This window comes from Paroedura picta, unplaced genomic scaffold (assembly GCF_049243985.1).
Source record: "Paroedura picta isolate Pp20150507F unplaced genomic scaffold, Ppicta_v3.0 Ppicta_v3_sca35, whole genome shotgun sequence".
NCBI lineage: Eukaryota > Metazoa > Chordata > Lepidosauria > Squamata > Gekkonidae > Paroedura > Paroedura picta.
The window spans coordinates 1-12,041 of NW_027518632.1; positions in this window are offsets into that span (position 1 = coordinate 1).

The window sequence follows — 12,041 nt, forward strand, 5'->3', positions numbered from 1 at the left end:
GTTTCTAGAACAATTTCAAGAGTAGCCCTACAAAAAGCAAGTTGCAATAATCTAATCTAGAAATGCCTGTTGCATGGGTCACAGTGGCTGTCAGATGTCAACATATAAGGTGCTAGATGTCACACTGGATGATGTTAAAAAGGCTGGCATACAACATTTGTGGCTTGGGCCTCCATAGGTAAAGAGGCATCCAAAATTGCACCCAGCCTCCTGACTGTTGCCAAAGTTATGAATTGGACTCTGTCAAGAGTTGGGAGTTGTAGAATCCATTTTGGACATTCCAGCCTAGTCAAAAGGATCTTAATCATAGCTGGATTTAACTTCAGCTGACTCTACTTGATCGAGGCTACCACAACTTCCAAATATCTGGCCAGATAGTCTGTGGGTATAGGTGTATGACTATAAATCAACAGATATAGCTGGGTGTCTTCAGCATATTGATGACACCCCCAGCCAAAACCCAGGATCAGTTGGGTGAGGGGACACATATAGATGTTAAGCAACATTGGGGAGAGGATAGCTTCCTGTGAGACCCCACGTATATAGGACATGCCACTGGAGGATTCTCTCCCCTAGGATCACCCTCTGTCCTGGACCTTGGAGGAAAGATTGCAGCAACCATTTATGGGTAGCAACTTGAACCCCCAGTTAGCTAAGCCGTGGGCTAACAGCCAATTATCAATTATGTCAGACAGTGCTGTAAGATCTTATAATAAACAGTATTGTTGACCTGCCTGGATCCAGCTTTCTCTAGAGACTGCTTTTGTGGGTGACCTGAGCTTTCTCACCCCATGACCAGGATGGAAGCCAGACTGAAATGGATCAAGGGATGATGTCTCATCCAGGAAATTCTGTAGCTGTTCTGAGACTGCATGCTCAACTACCTTACTCAGAAAAAGCAAATGCAAGACTAGGAGAATAAAGAGGCAAATTTTTCTTGCCACTTGTCTCATGATATCACAATCCTCTGATTAAGGATTTTTCTAATAAAATCTACACTTCATAGGCCTATTATGCATGGAGGGGAAGTTCCACATTCGAGGTGGAATGGCAGCGGCTAAAATCGCCAATAATGCACGCCGCAGATGGCAGCCGAGTGCAGAGTCGACATATGCTGCCAAAAAAGCTGCATTAGCGAAACACGGAAGAAAGTGGAGCTTCCCGGGCAACCAGGGCGCAACCAGAAGCAGCTCCGGAGTGGCCGCGTGCATAATCGGGGAGGTCCGTGGTGTACAGGGCTTCTGGGTGTGCTTGCTCTCTCCCTTTCCGTGCCCTTCGGTTCCGCTGGCAGGGCCTGCGCCTGTGCGTGCCGTGGCTGCCCTGCTTGGCGGCCCAACCTCGCTCAGCACCGTGCTCACCTCCCTCCCTGTTTGCTCCGCATCGCCGCCTCGTCAGCTGCAGCCAGCGGCTGCTCTGGGTTTTGCTGCCGTTGCGTTTGTCCCATGCGTTTGCAGTTTGATTCGCTTCTTCCTCCTGCACGTTTTCCATGCAATCACCAACCGCCGTTTCAGCGGCCATGCATAATAGGCCATAGTGTAACTGAAGAAAGTTCAAGCCCTCAACGGTAGAGAGATTAAAAAGTTTGCTCATTTGGTATTGTAGGGACTACCTGGTCATGGAACCAATGTAAAGTACCGAATGTTTGCAACATTTGCAGTGTTTTATTGCCCTGATGTTCCTTTATTGCTCTGATGTTCCTTTCTTACCCTGATGTTCCTTCCTGCATTCCTCCCCTCCTTATATCTTTTGCTTCTTTCCCAGAACGCAAAAATAGTAATGTAATATATATATATTTAATTTCAACATAAGTACAATTTGCCAGGTGCCCCCAGATGTCCCTCCAAAAGTGGAACAGTACAGATGCACTGGGACGACAACGGCAATAATAAATCAAGGAAAAGTCGTCTCTTCAATTTCAGTTGTTTTTTTAATCCTTCACATAAGTCACAATGCGTTTCACCTGTTGGCTTTATCAAGGGACAAATCTTGGGAAATACAAATGCAAATATGAAATTAGTGGTTGTACAACGATAATAAGTAAATAAGTAAATATAGTACATATAGAAATGTCATGAATATATACGTGTTTCAAACACACTTCTTATATGCAAAAAACTTGTCTCTTGGACAGTATGTCTGGAACAAAAATAAGACATTTCAATTATAATAATAAGAGTCTTATACATTAAAGTGACATAACTTATGTTATTAATGTCATTTTAAATTTTTAGAGAGATAGAAACAAAAACAAAACAGAGACTTACAAGGTCGTATTAATCGCAGCTCTTAGCTAATGGCGTTCCAGACTCATTTGAGTCAGGGTAAAGGATAAAGGGTGAAGGTAAATACTATCTGTAATTGCCCACAGCTGGGGCACAGTAAAATACCAGATAAGGGAAAAGTTAAGATGGTTATAGAGAGCAACGAAAATCCAGTAAATTGTTTAACCCTTTAGGTTCCATGGTGCCAATGTTGAAGATAGCTCGAGTCTCTTCCTGTTCTAATAATTTATTAATATCTAGCCTCTTAAAGCTTTCTATTTCAAATTTTCTAAAGACATAGCACCGCAATTGTTCCCATTTGTGGTTTTTGATTACACAATGTTCAACAATGGAGACTTGTGCTAGCTCAAATTGAATTAATCAAGACTTGTGCTCACTCAAATTGAAGAGAGACGATTTTTTCTTGATTTATTATTGCCATTGATGGCCCAGTGCAGCTGTACTGTTTCACAGTTGTGTTTTTCACTGGAACCTACCCCTCCCAGTTCATTTATTGTTCCTCCAAAAGTGGGACAATCTGGTCACCTTAGGAGAAGATCAAGAACAAAATGAAATAAGGATCCTCTTTCAGAACACCAAAACTATACAGATACATCAAAATGCGCACATCCAGTCAATCTCTTCATTAAGTTCAAAGGGTGATGCAGTTTTAAGAGTAAATATCAAAAATAACTCCCTTCTTTGAAGTTGTCCAAACCAGCAAGAATGTGTTAGACAGCGCACAACTGATTCAGTTTTTTATTATTGATTTCTAGCTGGAGAGACTTTAGAAGGTGCTGCATCATGTTACTTTGACTTGAGACAAAAGCAGGAGGTCCAGGAAACTCCAAGAAACATCCAGGAAAGTTCTGGAAATGCCGGTGAAAACAAACAGAACACTGTCAGTGCAAGACAGCTGAGTGTTAGACAAAAAGCCAAACTCTGGGAATTTTCCTCTCAACATGATGCAAGTTCTTCCCACACAGGTTCTACAAGACAGCAGAATTCAAAACAACAACCCCAATTCAAGGAAGCTCTTGTGGAATCTGCACTCAAGGAAAACTATCCTGGGTCTAGGTAAGGAATAGAACCGATGACCATTTGCCCACAGAATTGCTGTGCATTGATATTATCAGGCCCAAAAAGTGATTTAGTACTGGGAACGTGATGTCGGCCCCCTATTCAAAGCACTCAGGCTTGTCTTGAGATGGGAAATTAAATCAGGAAGCTATAATAAGTGATGGCTAACAGCCTTCATATTGACTGGATAAAGCTAAAATTTCTAGATAGAATCATAGAATCATAGAGTTGGAAGGGGCCATACAGGCCATCTAGTCCAACCCCCTGCTCAACGCAGGATCAGCCCAAAGCATCTTAAAGCATCCAAGAAAAGTGCGTATCCAACCTTTGCTTGAAGACTGCCAGTGAGGGGGAGCTCACCACCTCCTTAGGCAGCCTATTCCACTGCTCAACTACTCTGACTGTGAAACATTTTTTCCTGATATCTAGCCTATATTGTTGTACTTGTAGTTTAAACCCATTACTGCATGTCCTTTCCTCTGCAGCCAACAGAAACAGCATCCTGGCCTCCTCCAAGGCCCATTATGCACGGCCGCCGAAACGGCAATTTCGGGTCACATGGAAAACGCGGAGGGGGAAGACGCGACTCACACCGGTTATGCACGGCGCGGGGTGCAGCGGCGGCAAAACCCAGAGTAACCGATTATGCACACAGCGATCCGGGCGCCGCTTCTGGTTGCGCCCCGGTCATCCGGAAGCTGCGCTTTCTTCCGCGTTTCACTGACGCGGCTTTTTCAGCGGCATGCACCAAAGCTGCAGCCGGTTGCAGCCGGCACCGTGCGTTATCGGTGATTTTAGTCGCCACCATTCCACCTCGAATGTGCGCTAAAACCCCCGTGCATAATGGGTCCAAGTGACAACTTTTCAAATACTTAAAGACGGCTATCATGTCCCCTCTCAACCTCCTTTTCTCCAGGCCGAACATTCCCAAGTCCCTCAACCTATCTTCATAGGGCTTGGTCCCTTGGCCCCAGATCATCTTTGTAGCTCTCCTCTGTACCCTTTCAATTTTATCTACGTCCTTCTTGAAGTGAGGCCTCCAGAACTGCACACAGTACTCCAGGTGTGGTCTGAGCAGTGCCGAATACAATGAGACTATGACATCTTGTGATTTTGATGTGATGCCCCTGTTGATACAGCCCAAAATGGCATTTGCCTTTTTTACCACTGCATCACACTGCCTGCTCATGTTTAGTTTACAATCCACAAGTACCCCAAGGTCTCGTTCACACACAGTGTTACCTAGAAGCGTATCCCCCATCCAGTAGGCATGCTTTTCATTTTTCTGACCCAGATGCAGTACGTTACACTTATCTTTATTAAATTGCATCTTGTTCTCATTTGCCCATTTTTCCATTGTGTTCAGATGTCGCTGAACTCTGTCTCTATCTTCTGGAGTATTTGCCGGTCCTCCCAATTTGGTGTCATCTGTAAACTTGATGAGTAGTCCCTCCACCCCCTCATCTAGATCAGTGGTCTCCAACCTTTTTATCACCGGGGACCGGTCGACGCTTTACAATTTTACTGAGGCCCAGGGGGGGGGGTAGTCTTTTGCCGAGGCACATCGCTGCCACCTGAACCCCTGCTCCACTTGCTTTCCCGCCAGTGCCCCTGACTTCCCGCCACCCACTGGGGGGTGCTGCCAGCAGCAGCTGCGCAGTGCCACACCGAGGGGGAGCCCCAGCCATGGTAGCCACTGGAGAGCACCAAAGATGAGCTGGCGGCAGAGTAGCAGGGCAGCCCCCATGGCAGCAGCTGGGAAGGAGGATGAGGAGGAGCTGCAGCCCATTACCGACTGATCCACGGACTGGGACCGACCCCTGGACGGGGGGTTGGGGACTACTGCTTTAATGGATGGTTTCAGGAGGAAGAATGTGGAACTTAGGGAAATAGTGGTGATAAGGGAGGAAATTCTAGAACCTTTAGACAAACTGCAAACGATTATATTACTAGGTCCAAATAGTATCCATTGCAGAGTTCTTAAAGACTCAAATGTGAAATAGCTGATCTTCTGAATTAGATATGCAACATGTCCCTAAGATCAACTTCTCTACCAGCCTCTGTAGCTCAATAGTCAATGAAATCCCCCATTTTTTAAAGGATGAAACAGGGAGTTGGGAAATTACAGGGTTAATGTCTTAGGTAAATTGATAAAAGCAATATTAAAAGTAAAATTGTCAAGTATATAGAAGGATAAGTCCAATTGAATAAGAACTAGCAAGCCGTATCACAAAGGTAAATCTTGTCTCACTAACCTTTTAGAGTTCCTGGAAAGGATCAGTAAACATGTGGACAAGAATGAGCTGATAGACATGGCATCTACATTTAAAGGATCAAGTCAATGGTGATGGGGAAAAGACCCTAGAGAATTGTTGCCTTTCTGAGTAGACAGTGCTGACTTAAATAGACCAGTGAACTGACCCAGGATAAGACACCTTTGTGTGAAAATATTTATGTGTACAAAGAGATATTCAAGAAGACAGCAAGTTGGAAAGCCCAGGTTGAAAAGACTCCAAATTTTCATATTCTCTGGTCCAAAGTGGTTAATTACTACTTAACGAACCAGCTTGGAGTAGTGGTTAAAAATAGCAGCCCCTAATCTGGAGAGCTGAATTTGATTTTCTTCTCCACATGCAGCCAGCTGGATCACCTTGGGCTAGTAACACTCCTGCTAGAGCTGTTCCTGCTAGAGCTGTTCTCACAAAGCAGTTCTGTCTGAGCTCTCTCAGAGCTACCAAACTCACAGTGTGTCTGCAGTAGGGAGAAGGGAAGGCAATTGTAAGCCCCTTTGAGACTCCTTCAGGTAGTGAAAAGTGAGGTATAAAAACCAATATTTCTTCTTTTGCCTACTTAGTAGAAACAGCCATCCAATAAACTGCAGTAAAACACTGAGAGGATGGTGCTACTTTGACAATCATGAGACATGCATACCTGAGGCTTGGTTTACACACAAAGAAGACAGAATATCAAGTAGTACAATGGAATGCAACATTTCCACTTGTTTAAATGGCTGGGTTTTCTGTGAAGCAACATTCAGGGCCATTTCGCACGGCTTCAAAGTAGCAGAATGGTTGCTATTTGGAAACGCTACTAATTTGACATAACCCACGACGTCGTAGACAATCTGCAACAATCCTGAAACCAATCAGCAAAAAGCGCTTCGTTGTGGCGCTTTCAGGGGAATCCAGAAAAGTGGATTCACCCTCCGGATAGCGATACACTCCTGCAACCAATCTGCAACAGTAGCGCTAAAGATCTGTGCGTTACCATTGTTGCTGGTTCTTCAAAGTCCCTCCCCCTGGCTCTCTCCTCCAAACTTCCGGCGAAGCGATCGCCATTTTTTTTTCTCCGAGCGAGCGGGGATAAACGCACCGGCGAGCCTCTTTCTGTTTAGAGGCTTCCCTGGCTTCAGTCCTTCACCTTTAGTCACTAAGCACAAACCACTGAAAAGCCCGTTTGCTGAAATAAAGTCCCTTTATTTTTTACAAATAAATTCAGCCGAAAATCGTGCCCGTGAGAGGGGGGGGGATTTTTTTTTTTATCACTCGAGGCAGCGTGCAAATGATCATACAATCAAACGACAGCTCACATTAGGCAGCTGGATGGGTCTCTCCGTAGCAACGAATCTACCTAGATTCATTGCTATGGGTCGTTTTTTTTTTTTTAAAAAACCTTTCTTAAAGGGAAAGGGGCTGTTTGGGAGCATGCTAACGGCTGCCCATTGGCTGCTTGACAGCCAGGGGCGGGACGAGCTTGGCAATAGCGCTTCCTTTCTAGCGATTTCTGCCGAGACCGGAAGCCTGTGGGAAACGCTAAAAAACGCAACTGATTCCACTACAAAGGCAGGTATGCATAACGACAAATTCCACTATTTTAAATGGCGATTTTTCATTCCGCAAACAATTTGCAACAAAGATCCCTGTGCGAAAAGGCCCTCAGAGTTGGAATGCACCTGCAATCTGGAGTGGTATAGTCTATTCTACCAGCTCAGATCTCTGCCACTTATTATCTGGCATGTGTTAACCTGGCCCCAGAAGTTAAATCTTATCATCAAGTCAGTTTTCTGATGTTTGGCCACAAATGATTCATGAAGAGAGGTGGTAGACTCCGTAGGAGTCTGCAGTTCTCTAAATATGTTTCATGTTTGGAAACTGGAGATTAGACATGTTTTTGTCACGAATGCAGAACTGGTGACAAAGTAAAGGTCTTCTTCTGTTAAGAGCTGAGCTAGGGCAGATTATAAAATTTCAAACTACTTTAATGCATTAGGACACCTGGATGAGTGTCCTCTAAAATATTCATATTTGAATTTAGCAAAATACGATTGTCAAACTTAATAAGTCTCAGCAGGAAACAATCACTTTCTGTCCTATCTGTAACCGCTCCGTGGGAGTGGTATAAATAAAGCCGTAAGGGCCCTTAGAGTGGGCCCTGTCCTGGATGAGCAAGGGTGCCCATTGGCCCCTTCACCCGGACTGACAAGTGAGGACCCAATCGGGAGGCATGAAGCGCCTCCCGATTGGGCCCTTCACTTGTCAGTCTGGGGCCAAGGCACCAATCAGCAGCCATGCGCAGCGCGGCTGCTGATTGGTGCCTTGACCCAGGATGCACCAGTTGGGAGGCGCAAAGCGCCTCCCAACCCGCCCAACATGCCCCACCTTCACCCCATAGCGGCCATTCCTGTGTTTCCCGCCGAGAGGTGAGGTAGGCCCATTGGACCCGGGGCGAGCCTGGGGAGGGAGGGCGGGAGGATGACTCGCGACCGGGAAGAGAGCTGGGCTGGCTCGGTGCAGACGCGCCGGCCGAGCTCTTTTCCCGGCAGCGAAGCAGGCGACCTGGCCGGGGAGGGGGCGGGGAGAGCCTGGGGAGGGAAGGCAGCAAACTTGCCGACAGAGCCTTTCCCAGGCGTCCACCCAGTGTACCCGACACCTCTTCGAGCTGGCGACCACGCAGCCTGGCCGCCTGGAAAGGGCTGGAGCCCGGCCCTACCTACCTTCCCTCCTTCCTCCCTTCCTTCCCTCCCTTTCTCTCTCCTGGGGGGGGCCTCCCACAGTCACCCACAGTCACCCACTGCCCGCTAGCACCTGCTGTATTTTTTTTTTACAGCAGGCTTAATCTCTAGTCTATAACATAAAAAACAAAACCTTATACATTATGGAGAATGAAACCACAATGTAATCAACCATACTTGCACTATTCAATGACAAAAAAGGTAAGGAACCATCCAATCTATCATACCTAGTTCTATTCATAATATTCAATGATAAACTTTCTAGAAACTTGTGACCAGCATTATTTAGAACTAAATCCTGGGAGCGAAATAAGCTACTGAGTTTATTTATTTATTTTATTTTAAATATTACTTCCCCAGTGCTATTGAATATCGTTTCACAGCAGGTTACAATAAAAAATTAAAAACCCCACAAAGATTAAAACATTAATCTATATTTTAATCTCCCACTCCCAGTAGAAGAGAACTTGGCCTCCAGCTGAACAAGGTATGCCGGGATTGATTTTCTAGAAGTAGTTTGGCCTCTTGCCGTTTTATTGTAATTTGGGATTTTATGGGGTTCTATTGTATTTTAAGGTTTTATTCTGTGAACCGGCGTGGGTTCTTTGGAAAAGTGGTAGTGTACAAATTGAAAAATAAATACATAAATAATAAAAAATCCAACCTACTTACAGCAGCGAGAAAATAAACTAACCTACTATGAGAGCATTGGTTTTATGATTATCTGAACCAGAGCCAGTTCTAGCATTAAAATCCCCACAAATTATAAAATGACGAATTCAGGAACCTAACCATCAATTCCTCTACAGTAGTAAAAAATAAATTCCTAAATCCCTCACTACTAGCTGGTTTCAAAATTCTTGGAGGGATGTAGACGTTAATAAGAATAAATAAGCCAACTTTTTGTCCTTGTAAGCACAATATTTGTAAACAAGTTTACTGGTTACAATCTAAAGGCATCCTGTCCTATAAGAACAAGTGTCAACCAAACAATGTACAAGATCCTTAGGAAAGTTTTGGTGGTTTTTCTCCAGCTCAAACCCCTTTGCTGCCCTGGTGGATTGTCTGCGTGCTAAATGGCTAACAGGAAAGACACGGCCTTTGGACTATCGAAGAACCCAGCTAGAGGCACTGGGACATTTTCTAGAGGAGAATAGGTATGAAATCCTGCAAGCCGGGAATGCAGATATGCACAGGGTGAGTGTGGTGATACAGCCAGAAGTTCTGGATGAATTCTTGTCAAACCAGAAGCAATGCTCTGTTAAGTGGTTTGTAAGCCTGGTGTGGCGAAAACTGTGACCCTTTCATTCTCCCAACAGCCCACTTTTGAAGGAGAAATGGTTGAAATTTCTCTTGTTATGAATCAAGTGAACAATGCACTTAACAACCTGAAGTACTGGATGGCAGATGAACATGTAAACAAGAACCTGGTGAGATGAACAAGCTGAGGGGGGGAGGAAATATGGCTTTGCATAGGAGAGAAATTTCTTCTGTGTTTTGACTTGTGGATGGTCCAGAGTGTAACCATGCTGAAATTGATCTCATATGCTTTTTCAAGTGTTCCAGATATTGATCACTTCTAAAGCCTATGCATAACTGTTTCTATCACGTACTCGTGATCCCGTTTTATTGCATTATATTGAAAACATCATAGCATCTACACAAATGCAAGACCATAAAGAATTTACCCTGGAAATTCCATGTTATTCAATGGAGCTTACTCCTAGGAAAATGTCCTTAGGATTGCATCCCTTAGGATTCATGGGAATCCTAAGGAATCATAGGAAAATGCCCTTAGGATTCATGTGCATATGAACTAAGGCGTTCATGTGCTACTTTTCAAAGCATAATTAAACAGAGGATGGACTTACCCTTCCCTGTCTGCTGGACACACGAATTGCCTTTGGCACATCCATAAGGCACTAAATTATTTTAGCAAGCACTATCTTTAACCACTCCTGCAGAGCGGAACAAATAAAAGAGTAAGCCCTAAGGGGAGGAGAAAGGGCAGGCTCTGTCCGGGATAAAAACTCTGAGGGCCCAATCAGGAGCTGCGAAGCGCCTCCTGATTGGGCCCTCCGAGTGTCACTCCAGGGCCAAGCGGCCAATGGGGAGCCACACAAAGCCCGGCTCCCCATTGGCCGCTTGGCCCAGCCTCGCCTTGCCCAGCCGGGGACTCACCGCACACAAGGAGAAGCAGCCTTCCCCGACGGTGAGTCTCCCACGCTGGCTTCCCCTCGCCCAGACACACACACACACACACAACCCCCCTGGCTGCCCCCCATCGCGCTGCCACTGCTTCCCTGTACCCAGACACATACACACACTCACTCACCAGCGAAATGGCCCTGGTCCCCCCCACAATTGCCTCGCTGCTGCTTACCTGCCCCCCCCCACACACAAACCCTCCCTGGCTGCCCCCCATCGTGCCACCGCCGCTTCCCCATCCCCACAGACGCGCGCACACACAAACAGCAGCCAAACCCCCCTGGCCGCCCCCCGCATGATCTCACTGCAGCTGCTTCCCCGCCCCCACAGAGACAGACACACACACACAGCCATCCACCCACCGCGCTCTCCCACCCCATCCCCCACCCCACACATCCACACACACACTCCTCTCTACCCCCCTCTTTCCTTGCCACCTCCTCCTCCTGATTCGCCTCTCCATGATTCCCCCCACCCTTCACACACCCCCTCTCCCCTCCCATTTCACCTACCTCTCTGCCTGCCTTCCTTTCTTCCTTCTTACTTCCTGACTTCCTCTATTTCTCCATCTCCTTCCTGTCTCTCTGATTCTCCCTCTCACTTGCTTCCTGTCTCTCTCCTTTACTTCCTTTCTTTCTCCCTTCTACCCATCCTTTGAACCACCCCTTGCCCTTCTTTCTCCCTCCCATACCTCCTCTCCTCTTCTTCCTTCTTTGCCTACAGTCTGCCTCCCCATTCTCTAGCGCCCCCTGTCTTTCTTCTACAGTGGGCTTCATTTCTAATAACAAATATAAAGCTTAGCAAATGGAATAATCATACTAGATAATATCTACAATACATTTTGGACCTTATGAAATCTTTGGACCTTGTGTAAAAGAGAGAAAAATGAAGGTGATACAGATCCTTCATTCTAACTAGCATGCCCAGAGAGAAACGTGAAAAGCACTCTACTAAGGAGCTGGGCACAGAAGACAAACAAGATATTTCATGCTGACAACGTTCTGTATTCTTTTTCCCTGCTTCAGTTGCTTCATGGCCTTTTGTTGTCTTCACCTCCTTCTAGGCCACCACGTTTGACAGTGCCTTCATCCGCAAGGACCCCTATGGAGTGGTGCTCATCATTTCGCCCTTTAATTACCCCTTTTACCTCACCTTGGCCTCTCTGGTGGGGGCCATTGCAGCGGGTGAGTGAGAAGCTCTCTTATGAATTTCAGTTGAATATCCTCACAACTCTGACCCATGGACATTTTGTTCAGCTGACCTCTTCCCAGGGGCTCCTGCTAGCTGGAACTAATTGTGTGATTGCTTCTATATCACGCTCCCATTGTTATGTGATCTTTTTTTCCATCAGGGAACTGTGTGATTGTGAAACCTTCAGAGCTCAGCACATGCAGTGCAAAGCTAATGGCTGAAGTACTACCTACCTACCTTGACCCAGTGAGTTTCTTTGACTCAGTTCTCTCTTATTTCCAAATGTAAAT